At 51.0% G+C, this 14,740-nt stretch overlaps 1 pseudogene; it reads left to right on the top strand.

Annotated features, from left to right (window-relative positions):
• Positions 1-1,863: 1,863 nt before the first annotated feature.
• LOC140645828 (olfactory receptor 14A16-like) lies at positions 1,864-13,040 on the top strand (annotated as a pseudogene).
• Positions 13,041-14,740: the final 1,700 nt, after the last annotated feature.

The raw sequence follows: 14,740 nt of genomic DNA, 5'->3' as shown, positions 1-14,740 counted from the left end.
TGGGGCTGGCATGGTCTGGAGGGGACTCCCAGGGGTCTCTGCAGGCAGTGGGGGTTCACGGCTGCTTTGCTTCCTTCTGTTGCAGCCATCCTGCCCTTGGGGAAAGACCCCGAACTCTCCATCAGCTCCCTGGCAGCTCAGGCCATCTACGTCCTGACATCTCGGGACCTAACATCAAGATGGAGCCTGCGGTGGCTGTGCTGCTGGCTCTGCTGAGCCTTGGGGAAGTGAAATCGTACCCCTGCAAAAGGGCCGTATTCGAATTATTTTTGTTTTTAAATAAAGCTGAAACAAGAAGCCCCGTCCCATGGTGTCCTTCCCATGGGGACCACCCTGCGTGTGCTGAGCAGACAGTGTCATTCCCGGCCTCTGCCGCTGCCTGCAGGACAGCACAGCCGGACCCAGGGTGTCCTTGCACCACAGGCCCAGCTGCCCCGCCAGAGCACAGCCCCGGAGGGGAGGAGGAGAGAAGCTTTAGCCCAGCCTGCCCCTCCGGAAACACCTCGGGGCACGAAAAGGCACCCGTACTCTGCCAAGCGGGCGAGTCGTCATTTGTCCCGGCATCAAAGTCCTAGCCCAGCCTTTCAGTGCCCAAAGCTCCTGTTTTGGGGCCAAAATCATCATTTTTGGGGTCCTAGCTTAGCTATTCTGACCCAGAGCCTTTCCTTAGGGCCCACCGTTTCATTGGAGGGTCTGAACCCTACAGGCAGAGCTGGTCGCCTGGCAACGTCCGCCCAGAAGCCTTTGGGGACTCAGTGGACCCAGGACAGGCAATTGCCTGTGAGGGGGTGGGGCAAGGCATGTGATTGACTGTAATGAGGCAGCCAATCAGAGGAAGGCTCATCTAAGGGGAGGGCAGGCTCAAACCAGGGAAGAGTGACATCCCAGGCAGCCAATCGGAGGTCATGAGCTCAGGTGCAGGGCGGGCACAGCAGCACAGCAGCCTGACCACCTGGGGGCCAATCAGAGGCAGCATCAGCTCAGGGGAGGAGAGTTACAGCCCTCCCGACCTATGCCGGCAAATACCAATGGGAGAAGGCAGGGGGCTCTGCCGCGGCCAGGCTGAGTTTCAACATGGCGCACGTGGGGCCTGCCCGGAGGCTGAGCAGCCCCCGACCCAGGCCCGGGGACCCTCTTCCCCCCCCTCCACCCCTCCCCCCTCTCTCCCCTCTCTCCCCTCCTCCCCCGCCCCACACGCCCCCATGTTCCTGAACCCCCCGTCTGCATGGGAGCTGCTGCCTCACACAGAGTCAGTATCCCATGGCCGTGCCACTAGACGGCAGTCATGGGCCACAGGGCTTCTTGCCACCATTGCTGCTGGAATCCATCTGGCGGTGATGAGGATGTGATGGTGAGGGCACTGGGATGGTGGTGGGGTGTATGAGGATGGGTGGGGGCTGATGCTTGCCATGGGGCTACCCGCCATCACCTCACCCACATCCCCTCCCCGCAGCCCAAGGGCCCTGCAGCAGCCTGCAGGGTGGTGAGGAAGGGGAGGACGTGGCCGCCATGCAGCGTCTTCTCCCTAAGATAGTGGGTTGAGTAGGGGGGGATGGTGGGGCTGGGGTCTTTCCCTGAAAGCAGGGGAGGTTCCTTTCTTCTCAGTTCCTTTCTCCTTTAATTGCGTGCCTACACTGTTCCTTTTTTCCAATTTTTGTTTCTCCCTGCTTGCCCCAAGTTCCATTCTCCATTAAAGGTGATGATTTGGCTTTCTGGACAGATCTCAGGGTAGGTAGATACAGGCTATGAGTATAGACTGGTCTGTCCCTTCAGAGCTGCAGGCTACAGACTGGATAGACAGGGGCTACAAGTAGAGTTACTATTACTACAAGTAAGCAGCAGGTCCTCTTAGGAGAAGCCGATATGGAGTCTTTCAAAAGGGTGTTTGTAACTGCTGTGAACTGGGGCCTTGTGACAGTGACGGTAAGGTCATCAGCCTGCAGCTCTGCAGCAGGTAAAACTACCACTGAAAGGGTTTTGATGGCAGATGCTGCTGTGTGTCTTTCATTTTGAGTACTCATTTCATGGAGCTAGAATTATTTCTTTGCAATTAAGTGAGGGGGATCTTCTTGCACTGGTCTGCTCTTTCTGGAGCCCCTCCTGCCATCCTTTGTCATCCAGAGCTTTCCCCTCTGTTCCTGAGAGGAGCGATGGCCAAAATGGGGAACGAAACCTGTGAGTAATGGCTTCACCAGCCGCTTGGATTTTGTGAATGCCCAAAGGCAACGGACATGGCTGGTGCTCCATCCCTGAATGTTGATGTCCTGACAACCTAGAGTGACTTCTGGGGTGTTTCCTGATAGCACCCAGACTTACCCAGGTGTTTTCTGTTTGACACAGACCTGAAAAATGCCTTAAAAATGTCTGGTGGGAACACAAGAGAGCTTGGTGGTGGGTGGGAAGTGGAAGGGACTGTGTCCTTCTGGGGAGGCCATGGCAGCGGTGTCCCTGTAGGTGCTGGCTTTAAGCTGGCCAAGCACGCATTATCCTCTCTGCACCCTTGACGTCCTCTCATCCCTCTTCCTTTTGCCCTCCCTCAATACCCGTCTGAGTCCTGGGCTGGTGGGTTGTATTGTATTCATTACGGGTGACCCTGCAGACCATCGGTAGCTGAACTGTGCGGTGCCACAGAGAGGTAGCTCTTGATGGCCCCGGGAATCCCTGGGCAATGAGGGAAATGTTGGAAGTTGTTTCTCCCTCCTGGTGGGAGCACGCACCGGGGCTTTGTTGTCCGAGAAGCCAGTGGGGAGTGCTCCTGGCTGGATGCAGCTCCCTTGGCAGATGCTTGTGCTCCTCTCTCGGCCCCCAGCTCTGATTCGTGCCTTTCCCCCCAGCCAGGCTGTGCTGCCGGCTCTTGGGAAATGGGGGTGCAGAGGGTGGATGGTTTTCCCACAGCCAGGAAGTTCCCGTCAGCCCGTCAGGGATGTTTTCTTCAGTTACAGGTTTTAAAAAACCCAGGGAAGATTTTTTCCAAGGAAACTTGACCCAGGAAAGTGCAGGGTTGAGCTCTGATTGCTCGCTGTGTGGATTGTGCCTGTCCTCAGCCAGGCACACGGTAGCTTTTGGACGAGGAATGGGGCTATTCCAGGCTGAAGTGAGCAATCAGGATCCCAGGTCTGTTTTGTTTAAGGCAATCGGGTGGAAATGTGCGTTTGGAGCCTTCATGGTCGCTTAACATTTGGATTTCAGTGCTGTCCTCTAATCTGAATCTTGCAGTGATTTTATTGTGGCATAAAAATTAAATGGGGAAAGCAGATCTTCCTCACCCACAGACACAGCTTCCCCTCAGCTCAAGGTGAACAAACAGAATCTCTGAGCGTGCGTTGTTTTATTTAAATGTGTATCAGATATGCAGCATCAGGGGAGTTGCGTACAGCGAATGGTGGCAGGTGCCTGGGGCTTGACCAGCGTCACCTGGAAGGGGAAAAGGAGGAAAAGGTGACCATGGGGCCTTGTTCTCAGTTGGTCTGGGTCCCCGTTGCCCTGCATGCCTCCTGAACCAAACGCCGATTCTGGCCAGTCACTCTGCGTCTCTCTGTGTCCCCTTTTGGTCAGGGCTGGGTGTGGGTGCAGTGGAGGTTCAGCATCCTGAGCGAGCAGACTTGTCTTCAGCCATGGCCGTCTGTCTGAACGAGGGTGCTGATGTGCACTGGCCATTCCTCGTTGCGCACTGCTGGTGTGTGCCGTGCAGCTTTCAGTTCGCTGCAGCTATGCCCGTGGCATGCTTATTGGAAAGCTCATGTATTAGCAGAGCATTCGAAATGTCCTGGTGCTGTTACTCATTGGCTTTTTTTTCTTCTTGGGGAAGGAATGTGAAGAAAAGAGAAAAATAGTTTAGGAATAGCTAAAACAAATGTCTCAGGGTTTATGAGAAGACTAAAACAAATGACCAGACCCATGTCCTGTGCCCAAATTGTTGCCGTTTTAAAGGTCAGGATCTTTTAAAGATCCCTAGAAGGGCCTGAACTTATCCGGGAAGGAAAAAACAAAAAACCCTCGCTCTCATTGGATGAGGGACTTACCAAGTGTTCTTGCACACAGAAACCTCTTGTGCCAGTGACAGTCGCAGTGGCTGACCCTGTGTTGTCCTGTCCTCCTGCAGGGTGGTGTGTGTTTGTGTAATGACAGGAGCTTTGGAGGTTCTCAGGAGTAATTACAGAATAATAGTATGATTGTTACTGCAGTAGTCTGAGGATTTGAGGGAAACAAAGATTTGGGGAGGAAAGGATACGTTTAATTAGCAGTTAGATTTTTTACAACACTGCCTTTGTAGGTGTCTGATGAGATGATCATGGAGGTGGTGGCAGAGATCGTGTAATGGAAATACTTTCGCTTTAGAACTGCAGCCCAACTTGCCCTCTAACAGTCTTAGTCAGACTACTGAATCTGGAAGTATGCAGTTCTTTTCTCAAAACTGGAGATAATTCAGTTGGAGGGAGAGCCTGTTTGAAGGTTTTAGTAGTCTGGGGACAGAGGCCAGTTGGAGACTGGGGCCCTCGGGAGTTGGGGCTGTTTGTGCCCCGTGCCCTTGGCCTGGCGCTCACAGCTGGGAATGGGCTTTCCAAAATGCTGCTGGAAGGAGCCAGATGTGGCCAGCCCTGGCACGGCCTCAGGGTCTGCTGCCAAGCTGCCTTGAAATCAGCTCTTCCCAGCAGGACGTTGCCCAGGAGTAACTTTGAGTGTTGCTGTTGTCCTTCAGGAAGCATGGCACACAGCAAGCACAGCAGAGCTGCGCCTGTGCCAGGAGAAGACTTTACTGAGAGCCGGGGCTGATGGTGACAGTTCCAGCAGGTGTCCAGCTCAGGAAGATGCAGGTAAGATGGCAGAGATGGGACACGGACAGGCTGTGACTTCTCTTGCAGGAACAAGATTTAACGGCAGAAGGAAAGCAGGATGAAGGGCCCTTTAATTAAAAATTGGATCAGACAGCTGGCGCAGTCAGGATGAGAGCAGAGGGAGCAGAGAAGGAGATGCAGTTGACGTGGCTGGGACAATGCTTCCGAGGTAGCAAGTGCCACACAAGCAGAGAGACAGGCAGAAGCATTGGGAGGTGGTGGAGTGGGTGAGAAAGGTGCCTGGGAGAGAGGAGAGCAGGGGGAGATGGGAGACAGAGGTGGAGACAGAGGGGAAAAAGGCGTGGTGTTGGGAGTGAGGATGCTCCTGCTGTGCAGGTGGTTGTGAGGTCAGAGGTGTCTGAGGAGCTGATAGGCCAGGAGCAGCCCTGTGGCTTGTGCATGTGCTTGTGAGGTCACTGGTGTCTGAGGAGCTGATAGGGCAGGAGCAGGCAGGTGTGAGCAGCCATAAAGGTGACTGGGTAGAAGGGGAAGTGACTGAGCAGAAGAATGTTCCTGCGCGCCCGGGAGCTGTGAGCCTGGCGACCAGAAGCATCCTTGAAACATGCAGCTGGCTGCTTTGCAGCACAGCGAGGTACCGAGAACCCAGACACCTCCAGGTCATCTCTGAAGTGAGACTCTGTCTGTTACGGTATTGCTCCACATTGGGGCTCACTTCTGGAGTCACTTCGGTTTATCCGCCCAGGTGTGGGTGACCGGGTCCCGTTGGGATGGGTTTGTCCTCCCCTCTGGGATGCTTTGGCCCTTTCTGAAGTCTGTCTCATTCACCTTATACCGTTATTATATCTCCATATAGGCAGTCTCTCATCAGTAGACCTGCTGCTGTTTTGAGGAGAAGTTCCTCGCTAATGATAAGTTTGTCGTAACTTGCAATAGTATACACCTACTTGTTGTAGCTGTTCTGTCAACTCTTTCTGAAAGACTGGTTGTTGTGATACGATTGATGGCTGCTCTTCTTGACTGCTGCCATACTACTGATTGATCCTCTCTCATGGATTGCTGATAGAAATGGGAAGCAGGTCCATGGCCTGGAGCTCCCCAGGGCTCCTCACAGGCGTCTCCAAAGTGTTCTGTCGTGCTATGGAAAGAGCTGAAGTCCTGGGTAGCAGCCCCAGACTCCACCAGGGGAGATACCCAAAGAGTTTGGTGTACTTTGGCAGCAGGGCCATGCCCAATACCTCTGTGGAAGTACCTCTGTGGAAGTCTTGCCAGCAATTTCCCAGAGACTTTTGGTTTCCTCTGGAGTCAAGTGCATTCCCAGGCAGCAGCTCCAGAATCTTCTCAGGTAGCTACCCAAGCAGCATTGTGTATGTTGGGGGCAGGTCCATTCCTTTTTTCGCATCAGGTTTTTTCCCGTACCTCTCATGGAGCATTTTCATTTTCTTTACAGACAGCTAAAGTCCCAGGTAGCAGCACCACCATTTTCCTAGTTAGTTAGTTGAAGAGATTTCTTTCTGCTGGAGGGAGGTCCACGCCCGGTAGCTCCTCAGGAATCCTCCAAGGAATGTGCCAAATGTTTTGGCCTCCCCTGGAGACAGCTGAATCTCTCGGGGGGCTGTCCCAGCATTTTCCAAGGTGGCTACCCAAGGTGTTTTGTGTATGCTGGAGTCAGGTCCCTGCCCAGTAGCTCTCTGGGGCTCCTCCGAGGCATCTCCAGGAGCATTAGGGTTTTCTCTGGAGACAGGTGAATTCCCGGTAGGCAGGCCCAGACTTTTCCAGAGTCGTTACCCAAAGGGCATTGTGTATGTTGGGTGTGGGTCCATGCCCCGTAGCTCCTTTGACTCCTCCCAGGCAGCTCTGGAATGTTTTGGCCTCCCCTGGAGACAGCTGAATGTCACAGGTAGCAGCCCCAGACTCCTCCAAGGAATCCACCCAAGGAGTTTTGTCAATGCTGGGGGATCGTCCATGCCACGTAGATTTCTGGGACTCCTCCCAGGCAGCTTAGGAGCTTTTTGGCCTTCCTTGGATATAGCTGAAGGCTCTGGTAGCAGCCCCAGAGTCCTCCTGGTTAGTTACATGAAGAGCTTTCTTCATGTTGAAGGCAGGTCAATGCCTGATATCTCTCTGGGACTTCTCTCAGGCATCTCCAAGAGTGTTTTGGCTTCATCTGGAGACAGCTGAAGTCATGGGTAGAAGCCCCAAACTCCTCCTACGTAGGTAGTTATTTGTATCCATGTTAGAGGCACTTGAATGAATGGCAGCTCCCCAGGAGTCCTCCTAGGCATCACCAAGAGTGTTACTCACTCCTTCTGGAGACGTCTGACGTCTTGGGTAGTAGCCCAATAATCCTTCCAGGTAAGGTGTTGAAGAGTTTTCTTCATGTGGAAGGCAGGTCCATGTCTGGTAGCTCCCGAGGCTCCTCCCAGGTATCTCCAGGAGTGTGTTGGCCTGTGCTGGAGTGTCGTGAAAGCGTGGAATGCGCCTCACTCCAACGAGAGAAGCAGCAATATGTTGTATTGAGGTAGAAGAATAATTTGAAACGGTTCAATAAATTGGATGGGATTTAACACAGTTTAACAGTGGTTTACCACGGCTCAATAAATTTGGTGGCAAGGTTCCCTTTATTAATGACTGCATGGAAGAAACATACACAGCAAAAACGAGCAGAATCAAGTTAGAATGATTCACACAGAGACCAGAGACAAAAATGGTAAGAAGGACCGTCCCGGTGAGTCATGAGGTTCAGAGTTCACCCTCTTGCTTTCTAAACTCCTGATGGAGCTTATGTGCAGCCAGGTCCAATCTTAGTCTCAGACTTGGACAACGGTTTATGTCTAATGGAATTACCTAAACAAAGTTTATAGTCATTAAAATTTAATAGCTCCCTGGATTAGTAATGTGTCATGAGTATTAATTCAGCATGCTGTCAGTCACTTAGCAAAGATCTGCTGTTGGTAAAAGGTCTCTCTGCCTCGAGGAGCAACCTTGAGAGATGTCCCAGCTCAAGGGGAGATCACCGCCGTGCAGCCATTCTGCCTAGCAGGGAGAGCTCAAAGAAGGCTCACTGAGGCTTTCACATTTATGGAATGAAGTGGTTGGCTCATAGTCAAATTACATGTGACGGGAAAGGTATGCATGAGAGTCCTTGTACCCACAGCTTTCTGTGTTCCTTGATAAATGAGTCTTGGAAAAGCCACCCACTCTTCATGTGTTAATCACATGATCGGTGTTCCAAGCTCATAGGCATCGATGCTCCCTGTGTCACTCTGCTCCTTTGTGGGTTTTCAGAGAACAGATTGGAACCAGAGGAGTTCTGCCTGGCTACGGCTCAGGCCTTCACCTCCTTTGCAGCCTGAACCAAACTACTGCTAGTTTGACTAAGGGGTCGAGTCCATCCTTGACAGGGCTAATGGTTTTAAACTGATGATTGGTAGATTTAGATTAGGTATTAGGAAGAAATTTTTTACTGTGAGAGTGGTGACACACTGGAAGAGGATGCCCAGAGAAGTCGTGGATGCCCCCTCACTGGAATTGTTCAAGGCCAGGTTGGATGTGGCTTTGAGCAGCCTGATCTAGTGGAAGGTATCCCTGCCCATGGCAGGGGAGATGGCACTAGATGATATTTAAGGTCCCTTCCAACCCCAACCATTTTATGATTCTGTGATTGTGTGAAATGGAGGCCGTAGGGGATATCAAGACGAGGTCTTGCTCCGACAGGGGCAGACCTGGTGGGAAGATGCCAATCGAATTTCCCATTTATAGTCATGCTTATGTCTTCTCTCTGTTGCAGAACTGCTCTAAGAAAATGCCTGAACCCCAGAGGAGGCTGCAAGAACAGCCCTAAACAGAGATCACTCTTTCTCCAGGCACTCTGATTTGAAAATTGGAGAAGGGGCTTCTTCCTCGCCGGCACCATCATATGCCCGTTCCTTCCTCAGTCAGTGGGGGGCCAGCAGCAAGCAGGCGGGTTCTGTGGGACCACAGAGTCTTCCTCGTAGGACTAAGGTAACTCTGGGGATGTGGGTCAGGACACCAGATGGACAGTGGATTTCCTTTGGTGATCCTGGCATTGCTCTCTTTTCCCTCCCACACTGCAGCTTTCTTCATGGTTGCCACACTGCTCCCTCTCAAAGCATCCCACCTAGATCCATCCCATTTGTCTGCCTTTGGCCCTCCTGGTTTTGCAGCCCTCCAGGAGAGCCTTTGGGAGGCCCCTAGCTGTCCCCTCCCACAGCTTCTGGGGTTTCCCAACTCTTCTGGCCCTTTCAGGAGGACTTTTCCACAGCCTCTTTTGTCCTGGTTTCATCTGGGATAGAGTTAATTTTCTTCCTAGTAGCTGGCATAGTGCTGTGTTTTGGATTTAGCATGAGAATAATGTTGATAGCACAGTGATGTTTTAGTTGTTGCTAAGTAATGTTTACACCAGTCAAGGACTTTTCAGCTTCCCCTGCTCTGCCAGGTGCACAAGAAGGTGGGAGGGGGCACAGCCAAGAGAGTTGATCCAAACTGGCCAGAGGGCTATTCCATAACATACGACGTCATGCTCAGTATATACACTGGGGGAGTTGGCTGGGGGACAGCGATTGCTCCTCAGGGACTGGCTGGGTGTCAGTCGGCGGGTGGTGAGCGGTTGTATCAGTTGTTTTCTCCTGGGTTTTGTTCCTCTCTCGCTGTCTTGTTTTCCTTCTCATTACAATTTATTACTACTATTATTTTTTAATGCCAATTATTAAACTGTTCTTATGTCAACCCACGAGTTTTCTTGCTTTTCCTCTTCCGATTCTCTCCCCCATCCCACCGCGGGGGCAGGCTGAGCGAGCGGCTGTGTGGTACTTAATTGCCGACTGGGGCTAATCCACAGCACGGGCTCCTGTTCAGCTTGGTGTCCCAGGTCCTTCTCTGCAGTTTCCCTCTAGCCAGGCAGCCCCAACATATCCTGGGGCATGGTACCGGAGCAGGACTTTGCACTTCCTTTTGATGAACCTGAGGTTCCTTTCAGCCCATTTCTCCAGCCTGTCCAGGTCCCTCCAAACAGCAGCACACCAGTCATTCCTCCCAGTTCCGCATCATCATCAGACTGGCTGAGACTGCACTCTGCCCCATCATCCAGATCATCAATGAAGGTGTTGAAGAGAACTGGACTCACTGTTGACCCCTGGGGTACACCGCTGTTTACTGGGCTCCGGCTGAACTTCATGCCACAGTCACAACCCCTTGATCCCAGCAGTTCAGCCAGTCTTCAGTCCACCTCACTGTGTACTTCTCTAGTCTATACTTCATCAGCTGGTCCAGCAGGATGAGGGCATCCTCATCTGAGGATACTGGAGAAACCTGATGTATTAATTCCGTATGTTACGGAAGGGGGTGGTGAACCTCTCAGTAACTTTAAAGCACTGGGCTAGCTTAAACAACATGCCCTGTCCTAAATCTGTGGCCCAGGTACAACTATTTGTTCATGGGCCCAGGTAGTGCCGACCTCTGCTGGAAAAAATGGAGGCCCAGTTACCCCAAACCTTATAGGTGAGTGTGTTACATGGACTGGCCACATTCACGGTATTGATCTGAGAATGACAGGAACCCAGAACTGGACTCAGATTGGCCTTCAGTGCCTCGGTGTTGCTGAACCATAATCACAGCCCTCTCCCTTGTCCTGTGTGGGACAAGGACGGGATCGAGCAGCGGCTCAGAGACCCTAATCCACAGGCAAGAACAAGGTTCACTCGAGTGGTGTGACCAGTGAGGTGGTGACAATCTTCTGCCACAAGGCCAATAAACCATAAGGCAAACCCTGACACTAACCCTTACCCTAACCTAATCCCAGCCCTAACCCTAATCGCAACCTAACCCTAATTGGTCTAGAAATACCAACACCTGTGTAGATACAACCTTAACATCCTATCAGGCTGAGATTCCCATGGGAATGTCATGAAAAAAAACCCAACACACCAAGAAATTTGGGTACAGAGGCAGCCAAAGTGGGGTGGCCAAACAAGCATCTTAGTATCACCTTGTCAAGGTTTTAGTTTTGATTTTCTAGTGAGAGCAGAGCGTGAGGCAATTCCCTAGGATAATCCACTCTATTCACACTGTGCTTTTAAGATGAATGCATCGAGTAATGCCCATCTGGTTTTTTTGGAAGCATGCATATGAATTATCAGGGCTCCTCCTGTGTTTCCAGGCACTGAAACCCTACAAAAAATGTTGAAGAAAACAGAGAAGAATATCTCTGTCATTTCCTAAGGGAAAGGGAAACAAAAGCACTGGGTACATTGGGCATCAGCTTCCTGTGTTATTGGGGAACTTCCGATATGTTCCTTCATTTGAGTCTGATCTCTGGACTCCGTTGCAAGAGGCAGAGGCAAAAATCACCTTTTAGGAAGAAGCAGTGAAATATATCCCTTCTCATTTGTGTGTGTCTTCCTGGTTTTGGGGGGCTTCTGTCTGCATGTGAAAATCACAGAAGCCAGCCTTAGTACTGATGGCTAACACTTCCAGTTGAGCACCATGTTTAATGGCGCTTTAAAAGCCCTCCATTAAGAACTACAAACTTGTGCATCACAATGTGCCTGGGCTTTTTAGACTTTACCTTCATGAAAAGATAATTGAGCCCTAGAACATTGACATAGGAGAGATGACACATTAGGCATCCCAGTCCCAAAGCACTTTTCTGGTCTTCTTTTGCCTGCTAGTTTCTGCGAGATTGGGAAATGACACCTCTAAAGCCTAGCAGCAGAGTGCAAAGGGAAAGAAGTGACTTAGTAATCCAAAGGGAGTTATTCTTCTCTGGGGCATGTGGGCATGATGGAAGGCAGCACTTGGGGCAGGTCTCACTACCGCTGGCTTTGTCAGTGTTAGTCCCATTATGTGTGTGACTGGTATGTGCATTGAGTCTTCAGAACTTCAGGAGCCAGTGATCCCAGAACACTCCCCAGATGTGAGAGGGGCAACAAGAACAAAATAAACAAAACAAAAGCCCTGCACCTTGCTTCTGCAATTGGATGAATTGGGAGGGACACTGCTGAAAAGCTCTTTGAAACCATGAGTAAATTGCCCCTGAGATCACTCCTGGTTCCTGTTTAGCTGTGGCTGCACAGCAGGACTGATTCCTCCACAGAAGAGTCCCCTGCTCCCCACTACACCCCAGCCCAGCACACACCAGAGCTCAAGCCAGGGAGCTGCACGAAGGCCTTCCTGGAAAGATAGAAGCCACGTGAGCTGTTTCTCTGAGACATGGTATAGGTTTTACGCAGATAAGTCTCTCCTCACTTGTCACTGCCTTTTCCTCCTTGACCAGGCCCTTTGCACAGAGGCAGCAACCATCCAACAGCAGCTCCACCACCCAGTTCCTCCTCCTGGCCTTTGCAGACACACGGAAGGAGGTGCAGCTCTTGCACTTCTGGCTCTTCCTGGGCATCTACCTGGCTGCCCTCCTGGGCAACGGCCTCATCATCACTGCTGTAGCCTGTGACCACCACCTCCACACCCCCATGTACTTCTTCCTCCTCAACCTCTCTGTTCTTGACCTGGGCTCCGTCTCCACCACTGTTCCCAAATCCATGGCCAATTCCCTGTGGAACACCAGGGACATCTCCTATGCAGGATGTGTTGTACAGGTCTTTTTCTTCGTCTTCTTGACCACAGCAGAGTATTCTCTCCTCACAGTAATGGCATACGATCGTTACCTGGCCATCTGCAAACCTCTGCACTACGGGACCCTCCTGGGCAGCAGAGCTTGTGTCCACATGGCAGCCTGGCGCAATGGGTTTCTCAATGCTGTGCTGCACACGGTCAATACATTTTCACTACCACTCTGCCACGGCAATGGGCTGGACCAGTTCTTCTGTGAAATCCCCCAGATCCTCAAGCTCTCCTGCTCACGTTCCTACCCCAGGGAAGTTGGGATGCTTGTGGTTAGCGGTTTTCTTTATTTTGGATTCTTTGTATTCATTGTGCTGTCCTATGTGCAGATCTTCAGGGCCGTGCTGAGGATCCCCTCTGAGCAGGGACGGCACAAAGCCTTTTCCACGTGCCTCCCTCACCTCGCCGTGGTCTCCTGTATGTCAGCACTGGCACTTTTGCCTACCTGAAGCCCCCTCCATCTCCTCTCCATCCCTGGATCTGGTGGTGGCAGTCCTGTATGCGGTGGTTCCTCCAGCAGTGAACCTCCTCATCTACAGCATGAGGAACCAGGACCTCAAGGATGCCCTGAGGAAACTATTTCAATACATCCTACTTCAGCATCAATAAGATGCCCATCATCTTCATAGCACTCCCAGGGTGTCTCAGGAAATGTCAAAACTTTGTGCTTTGGTTTGGTTTGTTTTTTTCTTTCTTTCTTCCGTTCTTCTTTTCTTTATAGCTTTGATGATATAATTTCCCTTTATGTAATACTATTATGGCCCTCCTGCCTTTTTTTTTTTTTTTTTTGACCCACAACATCTTATACATAAGGAGCCAGGCTTAATGTGATAAACAGAATAAAGAAAGCAGCAGAAAATTATTTGCTTCAGCTCCCACCACTTGTATCTTTTGTGGACATGGACAACAGCTGGACCCAGGCTTTTCCATGCTGGTGTCTCCTCACTTCCCTCCTGTCCTGCTGTGCCCTTTCATTTGTGTAAGCCCTAAGGTCTTATGTAACTTGTGACAGTCCTGTTGCCTCCACAGTGGCACGCCTGTGGCTGCAGGAGGAGCAGGCCATGTGAACCACTGTGTCAGAGCTGGCCTCCCTGCCAGCACCACCGTCACCAAAGGGGCTCCTCAGGACAGGGCCAGACGACTGGGTGCCTCTTCCAAAGCTGGTGTCAGGAATACACCCAAGGAGCTGCTCCCAAAAAAGGCCTCTTGCTCTTCTGGAGTTTCCGACAGATTCAGGGGGACAAGCTAAGAGTCCCAGCATGATATGTTAGGGACCGAGGGTTGGATGGAGAGCTCCCTTGGTTGCACATGTCTGAGAAGACAGCAACTGGTCTTTGACTTCTCTGCCTGGCACTGTCACACCTCTGGTGGGGATGATGGCAGATGCTGGCCTGGAGAGAAATCAGGAACTGCCAGGAGGCGTCAGGGAAACTCCAGGGACAGCGTATGAGTCTGGGTGGGCAGTGAGTGGCACCTCATAAAATGTGTAATGTCATAAGGTAGGTTCTTCCAGAGGAAAAGGTGAACCTGAGGAGCCCATGGGCTACTGAGGACTCTGCAATGCCAGGAGAGGCTGTGAGGAGCCAGCAGGCAAAGGGACATAAGAGTGGAGAGTGGTTCAGGACACCGTGACGGATGCACCCACTCTGAATTAGTGAACAGCACTTTGGTTCAAGCATCACCGACAAGTGGCCCTGACTGAAATCAGTCCTGCTGTGCAAACTGTGAGAGCTGTGCTAGGCCATATCTTCTCAGCCACTAAGGAGTCTCGGCCACGTCTGATCAGGAGGAACAGTACCAGCCCAAGCTGGGAGTAGACAAAACTAAAACTGCAGCAGCTGCCCTCCTGCACATACACCAAAGGAGGGTTTGACTACGAGTCCATCCCTTTGTGCTATAAATATTTGTAGCCTCCCTGAGCCCATTGAGCTCTCCTGTACGGCAACAGGTTGCATGGCGATGATCTGCCCTTTGAGCAGGGACACTTCTCAAGGTTACTCGTCAAGGCTGAGAGACCCCTTACTCTATTTCTGATATCTATAACAAGGCAGGTGACATTTTACATTAGGCCTGAATGCATATTGTATGCTACCAACATTTATTTGTATATCCAGCTATAGCTTAAATATTAGAATCATATTAAGGAGCAGAGTTTTTGACTACTGTCTAAATCATTGTCTAAACCATTGTCTAATCTCCATCTAAATTATCATCTAAATTATCATTTCAATCATTGTCAAATCATTGTAAAATCACTGTTTAATTACTATTCAACTATTGCTTAATCACCATTTTATTATTATTTAATT

Source organism: Ciconia boyciana, unplaced genomic scaffold, assembly GCF_034638445.1.
Source record: "Ciconia boyciana unplaced genomic scaffold, ASM3463844v1 HiC_scaffold_39, whole genome shotgun sequence".
In the NCBI taxonomy this organism is placed as follows: Eukaryota; Metazoa; Chordata; class Aves; order Ciconiiformes; family Ciconiidae; genus Ciconia; species Ciconia boyciana.
This window is presented reverse-complemented; position numbering and strand designations above follow the sequence as displayed.